At 35.8% G+C, this 10,606-nt stretch overlaps 1 non-coding gene across 1 annotated transcript; it reads left to right on the top strand.

The window, feature by feature from the left end:
- The first annotated feature begins 3,806 nt into the window (after nt 1-3,806).
- On the top strand, nt 3,807-3,913 carry LOC112439398 (U6 spliceosomal RNA). Its single transcript, XR_003027692.1, has one exon. It is a non-coding gene; the product is annotated as a U6 spliceosomal RNA (small nuclear RNA).
- Nucleotides 3,914-10,606: the final 6,693 nt, after the last annotated feature.

Genomic DNA, 10,606 nt, shown 5'->3' with positions numbered 1-10,606 from the left:
GAAAATTTTTGCAACCTACTCATCTGACAAAGGGCTAATATCCAGAATCTACAATGAAGTCAAACAAATTTACAATAAAAAAACAAACAACCCCATCAGAAAGTGGGGAAAGGACATGAACAGACACCTCTGAAAAGAAGACATTTATGCAGCCAAAAAACACATGAAAAAATGGTCATTATCACTGGCCATCAGAGAAATGCAAATCAAAACCACAATGAGATACCATCTCACACCAGTTAGAATGGCAATCATTAAAAAGTCATAAAACAACAGGTGTTGGAGAGGATGTGGAGAAATAGGAACACTTTTACACTGTTGGTGGGACTGTAAACTAGTTCAACCATTGTGGAAGTCAGTGTGGCGATTCCTCAGGGATCTAGAACTAGAAATACCATTTGACCCAGCCATCCCATTACTGGGTATATACCCAAAGGACTATAAATCATGCTGCTATAAAGACACATGCACACATATGTTTATTGCAGCATTATTCACAATAGCAAAGACTTGGAACCAACCCAAATGTCCAACAATGATAGACTGGATTAAGAAAATGTGGCACATATACACCATGGAATACCATGCAGCCATAAAAAATGATGAGTTCATGTCCTTTGTAGGGACATGGATGAAATTGGAAATCATCATTCTCAGTAAACTATCACAAGAACAAAAAACCAAACACCGCATATTCTCACTCATAGGTGGGAATTGAACAATGAGATCACATGGACACAGGAAGGGGAATATCACACTCTGGGGACTGTTGTGGGGTGGGGGAGGGGGGAGGGATAGCATTGTGAGGTATACCTAATGCTAGATGACGAGTTAGTGGGTGCAGTGCACCAGCATGGCACATGTATACATATGTAACTAACCTGCACAATGTGCACATGTACCCTAAAACTTAAAGTATATATAAAAAAAGAAATATGTAAGCAATAAAAAAAAAGAATTAAAAAAATGAATGCTTAGAACACTAAAATTGCTTTGGATCTAAAATTTTACTGACTAGCAATTTGGGGAATTTTTTCAAGTTTTCTCATCACATTGGTAAGTCTGTTTTCAAAGACCTTGAGAAACCAAGGGGAACTTTCTAATACATTTCATGAACTAAGAGAGAGTCAGAATAAAATGTAATTGGATGCCTTAAGAAAATTTTCCTTAAGTGCCAGCCCAAAAGAAATATGTCTTCCTTCCACATCTGTTTTATAAACCTGTATTTAAAATACATGTGCCTCTGATTTCAACCAGTTGTCTTCTTGAAATTCAACAAATTACAAACATTGCTAGATGGAAACATGTAGAATCTAATTTCATTAAGTAAGTCAAGTGTTCTGATAATATTACATAGTTTATAAATACTAAATAACAAATCTAAATCCTTACTGAATCTCATGATCACTGCCATTTCTCCAGTTCAGGTCTTCGTCAGTATTCTTTTGGACAAATGTTGTATCCTCTTAATTCATTACCCTGCTTCCAGTTTTTCCTGTTTTGCAACACATCATTTTGCTCATCGGTTCATTTCTAATGGGATATTAGTCTAGCCAGATGTTCTCTGATGATAAAGGATCTGTGTTCAAATAAGTTGTAAAGTGCTATATATACCATATCCTCCATGTTTGTAGAGTCATAACACCTTTTAGCACATGAAAAGCTTTGAGAAGTCCTGGGTAATATGAAGACATTAATGTGTGTTTCTTTTCCACATTACTGATGATCCTCACCTTGTTTAATCTGAGGCACCTAATGCCTTAGAGATAATTAGGATGTTTATAACAGGAATTTGGAGAGAAAGAGTCGGTATTCAGCATTCAACTTCCCAAAGAGGACTATGAATATGAAGGCTAGAAAAATTATTGAAATTCTAGCTTTAGTGGGAGAGATGGATTTCTAATTGTTGAAGACCTTCTGCTTATCAAAAATCAGGCTTGGTGGAATCATAGATCACTAAGTTTTACCAAAAAATAATGTTGAGAGGAAAATTAGAAAGCAATCTTATATGGGGAATGCCAATCAGAAAAAGGAAAGAAGATACCACCCATGAGAGGAAGAAGAGCATTTGGAAGGATTAAGCATAGTGTAAAAAAGCAGCCTGGATTTTTCAGGAATCCAGTCAACTCACCTCCATTAACTGTAATCCAAGGGGCACAGGAGAGGGGAGAGGAAAACTCCAGGGAAGTTGAAAGGGAAGTTGAACTCCTAAGGTGCATGTATTTTCCTTCCCAGTTGTAACTCTGAACTAAGACTGACTTCCAAGATTCTTTCTTGTGCTAATATGAGATGGTTATAGTGGAATGGAAAATATTATAGACATAGTTAGGTAGAGAAACAGCAGGAAATTTTGCCAATGGAATATCCCTTGACAGCTCTGTGATGTGGAAGGGATTCAAAATTTCTTTCATGCTCTCACTGGGGTAACTGGAAATACCTAAGAAGTAAAAACAGTTGGTCTTCCATGGGTCAATATAGCAAATTGCAAAGTGATCACATATGAGATACAGTGGAGTGGGCAATCTAAGCAAGAAGTAGAAGTTACAGCTGAAAATCAGAAGATTTAGAAAGTCAGTGAAAACCAAGTACAAACATAACATCCAGAAGAAAGGATGAATATATATTAGTTTACTGAAGCTGCTGTAACAAAATACTGCAAACTGAGCAGCTTCAGCAACAGAAATTTATTGTTTCACAGTTCTGGAGGCTGGAAGTCCAAGATCAAGATGTCACCAGGATTGTTTTCTTCTGAAGACTGTGAAGAATCTGTTCCATGTCTCTCTTCTAGCTCCTGGTGGTTTGCTGGAAATATTTGCTGTTCTTTGGCTTGTAGAAGCATCACCCCCAACTCTGCCTTTATCCTCACATGGCATAGTCCTGGTTTGCATGTCTTTCTCCAAACTTCTACCTTTTTGTAAGGACATAGTCACATTGGATTGGGATCTATCTTAATAACCTCTCAACTACTTATATCAGCAATGGCCTTATTTCAAAATAAGATCACATTCTGAGTTACTAGGAATTAGGACTTTGTCACATGAATTTTGAGGGGATATAATTCAACCCATAACTATAAGGATAGATACCTTGAGACTTGATTTTTCTGTGACAACAAGTAATAAGGTATATCTGTTATAGTCACTTGAACAGCAGAAACAGTAGGAAAAAAGGCCATTGCCCAGAGTAAGGTGAGACAAGCTACACTTCAATCGGAGTTCACTAAGAGTAAGCCCCAGAAGACATTTGCACAATTCCAGGCACCATTTGGAAAAGGAAATGGTGAGTATCACCTGGAGAAGTTAAACTGAGTGAACACTCACTAAATGAGGAGATTTTAAACTGGAAAATATTGAGTTACCTGTAACTGGAAAGTTTACATTACTTTCCAACCATCGGTAGAAATGGGGATCATAAAGGAATTTAGGTACATAGCTAGCAATATTAGGAAAATTTTTACAAATGAGTGTAAATATGAATTGTCTACTCTGTTATGTAGGTAAATCTTTTTCCTTTTTAGATCCAGAATCTCTCAAATTTATTTGTCAATAAAAAAGTACATTAATACATGATATCATCTCTTAGAATTAGTATTACATAGAACATCCTCTGGAAAATAGGGTCCTAGGATATTATTAGGTTATTTCTTCAAAATAATCTTTCAAGAAATTGTTTGTTATTCATTTGTTTAAAAAACACTTATTGCAGTTCTTGCATGTTTGGGGCGTTATGCTAGGTGCATAGACTAGAAAGATAACTAAATCATGAATTCTGATTTTAAGAAAGTCACAGATTTTCAGAGAAAATATGTACTTGCTTTGGCAGCACATATACTAATATTGGAACAGTACAGAGATGACTAGCATGAATACTGTACAAGGATTGCATAAAATTTTATAAGGAGATTCACATTTTCTCTTCAGTAGTTTATTTTCCTTCTAAGACAATGATCAAGGCAAAGATGTTCTCTCACTATTTCTACTCTACATTAAATGAGAAGTTTAAGAAAGTACAATAATGCAAGAGAAAGGCATAAAAATTAGAGAGTATGATGAAACCCCATCTCTACTAAAAATACAAAAATTAGCTGGGCATGGTGGTGTGCACCTGTGGCCCCAGCTACTCAGAAAGCTGAGGCAGGAGAATCACTTGAACCCAGGAGACAGAGGTTGCAGTGAGCCAAGATCGCACCACTGCACTCCAGTCTGGGCAACAGAGTGAGACACAGTCTCAAAAAAAAAAAAAAAAAAAAAAAAAAAAGAATTTAAACTGTCAGTATTTGCAGATGACATGATTGTGTAGTAAATCTTAAAGGATATATAAATATCCACTAGACTACACAGCAATTTAGCAAGGTCTCAATATAAAACGTTAAAATGAAAATTTGAAAGTTCTATTTCCACTGCTTCCAAACATGTAAAATATTTAGTATAAATTAATGCAAACAAAATCTCTGTACAGAATCCACAAAATATTAATGAGACAAACTGTTAAAGTCCCAAGTAAATGGGATGATAGACCATGTTCATGGACTGGCAGACTCAATATTATCAAGATGTCAACTCTTCCCAAGTTGATATACAGTTTCAACATAAGCCCAATCATAATTGCAATATGCTTTTTATTTTAAAAATCGATAAGTGGATTCTAAAATTTCTCTCAAAGTACAAGTGATCTAGAATAGTCAAAACAATCTTGAAAAAGGAAAATAATACACATAGGAAGAGAGCTAACAGTACCTGACTTCAAGACTTACTGTGAAGCTACAATATAAAAACAGTGCAATATTTATAAAATGATAAAGCATAGAGTTCAGAAATACACCCAAAATTGTGCAGTCAATTAACTTTTGATAATGGCACTGAAGGATTTCTACGTGGATACCACATAGAAAAAAATGAACTTTGACCTGTCCTTCATGCAATATGCAAAAATTAATTTGAGGTGAATCATAGACCTATTTTTAAAAGCTAAACTTAAAACCTTTTGAAAGAAAATCTAAGATATCTTTATAACCTAAGATTATATCTGGCAAAAGACAAAGAAACTTGTATCCTATAATTGAGTAAGAAAAAGACAATTCAATGAAAACAGATCCGAACAGAGAATTCACAAAGAAATAAGTATATATGACCAATAAGTAAATGAAAAAGGATCCAACATCATTAGTTAGCTGGAAAATGCCGTTAAATCCTAAAGAGATACTACTCCGTATTTAGCAGAATGGTTAAAATAAAAAAAGACCAACAGTAAATATTGTCAGTGATATGGAGCAACCATAATTCTTATACTTTGATGATAGAGTAAAAATTATACAATCAATTTGAAACCTGTCAGTTTTTAAAAATTGAACATATATCCTCCCTACGATATATCGATTCTTCTCCTATGAATTTACCTAACATAAATGAGAATACATTTTTACAAAAGACTTTATAGAAAATGTTCATGGCAGCTTTTTTTAACTGTTCAAAATTGGGAACAACACAAATGCCTGTCAACTAAAGAATAGGTAAATAATTTTGATATCGATATGCAATGGAATTATACTGTGCAATAAAAATGAAAAACTATTTATCCATATAATAATATGGATGAATCTTTTAGACAATGAAAGACTGAGCAAATGAAGCTGGACCCAAAAGAATTCACCCTACATGATTTCATATACATGAAAATTCAAAAGAGAAAACTCTAACCTATTAGATGAGGGAATTTACCAGGAAGAGGCAACGGGAAGCTTTCTACAATGATGACATTTTCTATATCTTAATAACCAGTGTGAGTTTCACGAAGGCAGGCACTTATTACAACTCAATGAATTGTAAAGATTTGTATATTTTACTATTTATAGGTTTTGCTCTGAAAAAAGACAAATAGTAAATTCCACTTAATAGAACTGATTTGCACTATGGTACAGACAAACAATTCTGAAATCATGCCTGGTGTGTTCTGTGAGTGAGCAAATAAGTAAATATATTGATGATAAAATGGATACCAAATTTTTCACTATTGGAGAAGGGGATTACAAACATGGAAGGGAGTATAGTTGGAATAAACACAAGTGACTGGAATTGTAATTATCAGGTAAATTTATTGTTTTTAATATATAATCAGGTAGATACAGAAAAAATATGTGTACTTGTGTGTGTGTGTGTGTGTGTGTGTGTGTGCATTTTCAGTTATTTTTCCTAGTTCTGAACATTGAGATAGGCTACAAGCAATGAAATGCCAGTAGCAATGAGCACAGCTAGTACTCAAATATTGGTTCCTAAATACCATTCTCCACTAAAAGGCATCAGGGCTCCTTAGAGGAAAGGTTAATTTCAGAGCTACAACTAAAATCATACACAGCGAGTTGTCAAAAAAGCAAGACAATACTCAAGGAATGTTAGAGACATGTCAAAAGGACACAAAAGCCACCTTGAAGAGACAACCAATGTCCAAAATCTGGTACAATTTAACATCAACATAAATAATGTTGACAGTGAACTATAACCCATTGAATAAAATAAAAATCCTTAAGCCTAAGTTCACCTTCAAAGCTTTTATAATGAATTTATACAAATAGTAAATACTTCAGGTGGTAGGGTGTTGGTGGGAAATGACAGGTAGGTGAAAGGAGGTGCCAAATCTCATGGGGCCATGAATGCTTTTTCACAGCTCTCTGCTTGCATTCATAGTTTCCCGTCTGCTAGAAATAGCCCTTCTTTTCCTCACCAGCTTGATGTCCTCCTTCCCCCATTCCTTCAAGGCCCAATTTACAGGTCACCTCTTTGGGGAAGGTTTCTTGAATCCTTAGAAGCATCTTAGTAAAGTAATTATTAACCATTTGTTGTCTAGCTTGTTTTTCATAATCTCTTTCTCAGCATTGGCAGCATCAATTATTTTTATATTTCTTAGAGCTTTCTTCTCTCTTAGGTCTTCTAAGTTTCTTATTCCTATACTCCAACTCCCACTGGTTGGCATTTAGGTTTTAACTCATTTTTTGATGCTTTGCTATGAAAAATCCTGTAACATTAATTGCATTGTATTAAATTGTATCTCATCAATTGGTCGTGAGCTGATGAAAATGAAAGTAATAGAGGGTCAATTCAGTAAAAAAATTAGTTTATCCTGATGCCAGCTGTGAAAAATACAGAAGACTGGCTGGGAGCCAATCACAAAAGCCCTGTAAGGTACATCCCTCCACCTGCTTGAAGGGAAAACCTTATTTAACTAAAAAAAAAAATAGCAGATGACTGTAGCTCTCCTTCTGTCCTGTGATTCAGATATGTGGTTTGTTTTGCTCCCTTACTACACGGATCTGAGTTGGGTTCCTTAACGACAGATGGGTCTGTCAGCCAGTCGGGCCAAATGAGTCACAGTGATCTGCCACAATCGTGGACGTCCAAAAGCCATGGAGGGATCTGGATGCCCACTCACTGAGGATCAGAAAGAAACCTCATGCTGGATGCCAAGCTTGCCTTCTCCTCTCCTTAGCACCTGATAAAATAAACTCATATAAGCCACATAACACATCTCTGCCACCAATTGTCTCTTCTGAAGATTATATACAAAAATAAGTGTCAGAAGCAAAACCCCCTCTGAGGAGGGTAGGGAATTCCTCAATGAGAGTTAACTTTAAGGAGCAGACCAGGCAAAATAGTTGATACTACAGACACTATTTTACCACTATCCTGCTCATTAAGTGAAAAGTCATTCTATATTTTTGCTTAGCTAGATATTAATACAAACACTGTAGCCCAACTCCTTCAGCCAGATGTGCCTGATCATATTATTATAATGACAATTAAGTGGCAAACTGGGGCTACATGAGCACCTATCTGAGCCAAAACCCCAGGAACATGTACTTACTAAAGGTATGCACAGGTTTGCACAGCCCCAATAAATGAAGGACAGCATCTGAGAGGCCATGGAAAGACTTCCGTTTCCAGTACTTTTCTTTGGATTTTTAGTGGCTTCTTCTGACCAGCTAATATTTTTATAATCACGGAAATTACTGTATATTATAAACATTTAATTATAACCAATATTGATAGTCATTTCTGATCTATGCAATAGGATCAGATCTCCAATTTCAGCACACTCTCTTGATAGCATCATAGAAATTACTCCTCTAAAAGAGATATAATAATCCCCATTTTATAAAGAAACAGAGACTTTGAGAGGTAAAAATATTTTTCATTGTAAAAATAAAATAACTATGTAATTCTGGGCTGAAAAATAAAGAGATAGTAACATACAAAGTTGAGCAGGCAGTAAACTAATTGTATGATGGGTATTTGAAAAAATGAAAAAAGATGAGAAGAAATATAATTGGGTATTATCTAGTCAAATGTTCTCAGTAAAAGATGGTATCAAAGGAGGCTGGGATAGGTTAACTCAACACCTTATTACCTATGGGACTTGGACTTCAGGTGTCCGAAGATGTTGCTTGGCTCTGTCTGGGGAATGGAAACATCCCTTCCCAAATTCACCCAGTTATCTTGCAGATTTTGGGGCCTTGAGGTAAGAGGAAGCATTAACAAGACTGTGAATGACTCAGGGCACTTCTATCATATTAATGAAAATAGTTCATATCAATGTAGGGTACTATTCTGCTTCATTCCTCTGTAATTCCTGTCTCCTCTCCTTACTCTGCACTCCATATTGATTACTGTAAGGGAAAATGGTGCAGCAAAGCAAAACAAAACAAACGAACCAACAAAAACCCAAAAACAAACAAACAAACAAAAAACAGATTTGACTGATTTTCGAAAGCCTTATTTTAGGCTCAAGGTAAAAAGATTGAGAATAAGAGATCAGTCAGATTCAGGAGGAATGGTAAAGAAGAGGTAGAAGGTACAAAAGAAAATCGGAGACAATGGATCCCATCAAAGGAGCCCTGCACCCTTCACTCTGTCTTCTTGATACTTTATTTTCCAACTATGTTTAATTTCACAGGATGATAAAAGAATATCCAGAGAATATGGGGATTTGAATGTAAATATTAAGAATCATGCAAATTTTCAAAAGCAATACCTAGGATGGAGGCAAGAATGTGTCCAAAATGATGAAAAAGCAGAAGAAATAGCTATGGTCAGACAATAAATCAGAAAATATTCCACCCTAAAATCAGCCTATTTTGGGGAGGGGCTATTAACAAGGGGTTGTTTGCTGGTTTAGGCAGAGGGTGGGTCAAAGTTAAGATTCCTGGGGGAAGGAGAGAAAATTAATCAAAATTTAGTTAACAAGTATTTTGCTCTGATTGATGGGGGTGGGGGGCAAACAGTTAAGCTAATCATTTATGAGGCAAACAATGAGAATCTAGAGAGTCTGTTTATCCCTTGTCATAAGTAAACAAGGTGGCATCCATGAGTATTATCTAAGTCTAATGTGAAAGTATGGTGCTTTGCAGTAAGCAGCTTCCCAGAACAGGAAACAGTGGGGAATTTCTTTAACATGTACTGTTTTCCAGGATCACCAGGCTTCAGTGAAGTTCAACATTGTCAATGGATACCCAGCAGACCAGGAAAAGTGATCCAGTATGGTCAACTCTAAGACTTATATTTGCCTTTAAAAGGTAAAGGCAAAGAAGGAGGTGATGGAGGAGGAGAAAGAGAATGGGAGAAGGGAGGACGAGCTGCAGTTACAGCAGCAACCAGGAAAAAAATAAAAACAAAAATTCCTAAGAGAAGAACAAAATGCTAGTCTTATATTTCTTCTTACAAATATTTAATATGAGAAGGCTGTAGAACAACACTTGCAAAATACACAAAGTAATGACTTTGAGTCAAAGATTGGTGTAGCTACTCAAATTTGATTTAATATATAATACCTATAAACAAACAACTTTTACTATGCAAGAGCTCAGAGAATCTTGTAACATTGAGCTCTTATTGAAAGGATCACTAGAGAATGAGTTAGGGCCAAATAAGAAATAACTAGACAAACACTGGCAAAATGACTGAAAATAAATACTGAATATATAGAACCTAAATGAAAGCAAATATGGAAGTTGACATGTCAGCATAGAAAATAAACATCATATTCCTTGCCAATGCAGAAATGATATATTTAACAAAAATTGGACAGGCAGCCACGTGCAATGGCTCATGCCTGTAATCCCAGCACTTTGAAAGGCTGAGGTTCGTGGATCACTTGAGGTCAGGAGTTTGAAACCAGCCTGGCCAACATGGTGACACCTAGTCTCCACTAAAAATATACCAGTTAGCCAGATGTGGTGGCGGGCGCCTGTAGTCCCAGCTACTTGGGAGGCTGAGGCAGGAGAATTGCTTGAACCCCAGAGGCAGAGGTTGCAGTGAGCAGAGATCACGCCACTGCAATCCAGCCTGGGGGAAAAAAAAAAAAAAGGACAAGGAAGAAAGGGTGTCAGAAATTAAATAAACCCATAATCTCATTTAATGAATTAAAAGTAAACACCATTAGTAACTAAAGTCAGGTAAGAGGGAAGAATAAGAGAGAAAAGGTAGAGGAAATTTCCAATTTTTAATTATTATTCATAACAGGGAACTTTGAGATGATGTATTCGAAAGAAGTACACGAATAAAGGTCTAATGTAAAATTATTATTATAAAGGTAATAAAGAAAAATACACATAACTTCA

This window comes from Pan paniscus, chromosome 2 (genome assembly GCF_029289425.2).
Source record: "Pan paniscus chromosome 2, NHGRI_mPanPan1-v2.0_pri, whole genome shotgun sequence".
NCBI lineage: Eukaryota > Metazoa > Chordata > Mammalia > Primates > Hominidae > Pan > Pan paniscus.
This window is presented reverse-complemented; position numbering and strand designations above follow the sequence as displayed.